Here is a 4350-nt window from a genome sequence, read left to right on the forward strand (position 1 = left end):
GAGTTAAACACCTGGGACTGGGGATATGAGGTGCAGAGAGCACATAGGGTACCAATATCCTTAAAACCCACAGCACCTACAGGCAAATACCCTCGTGCTATTCTGGTATATTTCGGAAATTTTCTACTTCGCCAGGCCATTGCAGAGAAAGTTACTCCTGATAAACACCGGAAAAAAGACTCAATCTCATACTTCGTGCGCCCCGATTTTTGTCATTGGACTGTAGAAAGGAGGTGGCGGCTCAGACAACTCATCAAACCTTTTCAAGAGAAAAAAGCAACAGTATATTTGAACAACCCTGCAAAATTGAAAGTGATACATATGGGACAAACAAAATTTTTCACGTCTGAAGTAAAAGCTAAGGAGTATTTAGAGAGCCTGTGAAAAAGTAAAAAAAAAAAATAAAAAAACAACCAAACCCACATAAGAACTGGCAGGAAGGTAACTAATATAATCTAGGGACTGAAAGATAACAAACCCATTGAGTGTACATGGTCTAATATGCATTAGCCTATGTTGGTGTAGCTGAATATAAGCTGAGGGATTTGAAAATAGGAAAATGAGGAAAATGAATAAGTACAACTTGTAAACCAATAATTTTCTATTAATATTTCCTCTTTCCTTTCACTTCCCATGTTCCTCACATACTAATATTCTCTTATCTTTTCCTGCTTAGATATGTTTATAATCGATAAAAAATTTACTTTCTTATTTCTACTTTTCTATCTGTCTCCGATAAAGTTACTAATGCACCTTAAAATTGCATGCTTCACTAGTCCTGCTTGGAGTAGGCTAAATCCATCACTACAGACTCCAACGGAGTCTCATTGCTCACTAAGGGAGGATAGGGGATGGTGCAGGGGAGGAATGTGGGGGGGGGGTGGCACACAGGGCACATTCTGTGCACCTGGTTGGGGGGTGGGAGAGCAAAAAAACAAAAAAAAGAGCAAAATGACACTTGAAGGGGAATGCAGGCTGATAAATACTGACTCAAAAATAGCGGTACCAAATGGGTAGATTAAACATAGGATGTTGGAATGTCGCAGGGTTAAACGATAGAAGCAAGAAAGCTCAATTATACCAGATAATCACCCAGGGCACTTGTGATATCCTCTGTTTACAAGAAACCCATATTCCATTCGGTGAGATCAAACAACTAAAAATACCCGGCTACCAAATATTAATTACAACAACTCAAACCACAAGAACTAGGGGAGTCGTAATAATAGCAAGAACCAGACTAGGAAGCCCAGTACGTAAGAAAGCCGATAATCATGGACGATGGGTCATAATCCAGTTAGAACTAGGTATTACAATCTGCTCAATCTATGGCTCTAATCTTGATGACCCCACCCTATTCGCTGAATTAGAAATGGAATTAGCATCTTGGCCAAGTAGCTTGATTCTTTGTGGTGATTTTAATTTGGCATTTAATCAAAATTTGTCCCCCCAGAATCAATATAGGTACTCCGGTCGGAAACCACGGGTGTTCAGGGCTGTATCAAATTTAATTCAAACCCACAACCTACAAGACATCTGGTTGCTTAAAAGGGATAAAGATCCTGGTTACACCTTTTTTTCTTACCCACATCGTAAATATGTCCGTATCGATTACTTTTTTGCAACTCCAGATATTGCGTCAAACACCCTGATTGCTAAAGACCCGAAAACAATATCTGATCACAATGCCTTATATATAACAACAGAAATACCGGGGTATAACAGGGTCCAAACACAGTGGACATTTGATAGGAAACTATTAGCTAATCAAGAATACATAACCCACATAACCAAATGGACAAAAGAATTTTTTGATGCAAATCAATATAGTGCATCTAGATTTATAGTCTGGGACAGTTATAAGGCGGCACTCAGGGGGGAGACTGCCACATTTGTTGCCTCTCATAAGAAAGAACAAAAGAAAATTCATAACCAACTAATAAATGAATTAACGCAACTAGAATATAAACATGCCAATCAAATGCAACATAGGGAGCATTCTGAGGAAACCCTAAGAAAGATTCTAGTGATCAAGGCAGAGTTAAATAACGAGTTAACTACTAAAGCTGCTGAAATTTATCAAGCTCACCGAACGAAATCCTATGAGGTGGGGGAAAACGTTGGAAAACAACTCGCTTTAAAAACACGGCAGACTCAATCCTTTAACACAATAAAATGTATTAAACATAGTGGTCACGAATTTACTACTCAAAAAGAAATCGCTAATTGTTTTAAAGAATATTATCAAAAACTATATCAAAACGAAGATGTTCATACGGCCCAGGAGACTAGTGAGTTTTTAGCCAATTGGCTTAGCGAAAATAATATAACACAAACTCTTGATGAAGATGCAAGGAATGACTTAGATAAAGAGATCACTAAAACCGAGGTTGAGCTAGCAATAGCAGAACTTGCCACAGGGAAGGCAGCAGGGCCAGATAGAATACCACTAGATCTATACAAAATACTCGGAATGACTATAACACCATTTCTTCACGACCTATTCCTAGGTATCCAGTGGCACGGAAAATCCCCAGAATCATGGCGTCAAACAAATATAGCAGTTTTCGCAAAAAAGGACAAACCCCCTGAATTAACCACATCATACAGACCAATCTCACTAATCAATTCAGATTCTAAAACTTATGCAAAAATATTTGCCAACAGACTTGGCAAATACATCGAACAACTAGTATCACCTTGGCAACACGGGTTTATACCCGGCAAGAGCACCACAGATCACATACGCCGAGTGGTTGCACTCTTTGACATAATGAAGCTAGATCAAGGTCAAATGTCTTTAATTTTACTAGACGCCGAAAAGGCCTTTGACCGTGTTTCGTGGCAGTACTTGTGGGAGCTTTTAGCCCTCAACAATATCGGCCCGGGGTTCATAAAATCACTAAAAGCTTTATACGTAGAACCTAAAGCTAAGGTCTTGACGGGCGGCTGCGAGTCTGAAAACATAGATATTCAGAGAGGGACTCGACAAGGATGTCCATGCTCACCACTTTTATTTGCCTTATATATTAATCCTTTGATTACCAAATTATTAACATCACCAAGGATAATCCCAGTTAAAACGAGAACATATAATACTAAAATACTCGCCTATGCCGACGACGTAGCGATCTTAACAACTAATCCTACTGAGGCTATAGAGGAAATAGGCGTAGTTACTAAACTATTCGGCCAGTACTCAGGGTACTCACTAAATAAAGATAAGACGATGGTTGTCTGTACTGATAACACGCAATATATAAGTCAGTATAGAGTCGGAAATGCAAAATATTTAGGTGTTAACATCTCACCAAATACTAACGAAATGATTACACTTAACTACGACCCGGTCATCACAAAAATAAAAAAAGATCTTGTTAGAGTCAATAACCTTCATTTATCCATAATTGGCAGAACTAACTACATCAAAATGACAGTCTTTCCCAAATTATTATACCTATTTCGTGCAATTCCTCTTCTTGTTGATAATACCTATATAAAGAAGATAGACCAAGTAATTACATCATTTATTTGGAATTATGGGAAGACAAGAAGGGCTATAACTAAATTAGTGTCGCCTACACCTCGAGGCGGACTAGCAGTTCCAAATCTAACTTATTATATGTGGGCAGCCATTTTGCAGCAGATGTCCTTCTTAACTACGTCTAAAATTCCAGAGCAAATAAGATCTCCTCAGTTTATTCCCTCTATCTACGAACTTACACTAGGAGATACTGCACGCGGACTGCTGCTAAGACAAATTGAGCCATCATACTATAAAAAAATTAAATTTAAAATAGTGGCAGATGCATTCAAAATATGGAATAAAACTACTAGAATACTATCAATCCCTAAATATACCAAATATACACCTTTATGGCGTAGTTCTATAATACCGCAATATCTAAATGATAATGTTACTAAGCGATGGGAAAGTCTAGGCATAGCTACCATTGGCGACCTCTTAAACTCAGATGGCAGAATCACTTTTCATGAGTTAAGTTTTAAATATCAGATCTACCCCACTGACCACTTTAAATTCATTCAAATTTTTACATCAATCAGACAACACATCACAAGTTTAAGCTTACAGTCGGTAACATTATTAGACCTGATGCAAAAAAAAACGCTCAGAATTAGTGATATTTATGGGATTTTGATAAACAACCACCCAGATGACCTAGCGAAAATAGAGGAAACCTGGGCTAACAAACTCAATAATCCCAATGTGGATATAGATATGGTGCTACAATTATCCTCTGAAGTTATTCTGGCAAGTAATTTAAAAGCTCAAATTTACAAGACGGTTTGTAACCTATATTATACACCAGCTAAACTGTTCTCATGGGG

Source organism: Lissotriton vulgaris, chromosome 6 (genome assembly GCF_964263255.1).
Source record: "Lissotriton vulgaris chromosome 6, aLisVul1.2, whole genome shotgun sequence".
Taxonomy (NCBI): Eukaryota; Metazoa; Chordata; class Amphibia; order Caudata; family Salamandridae; genus Lissotriton; species Lissotriton vulgaris.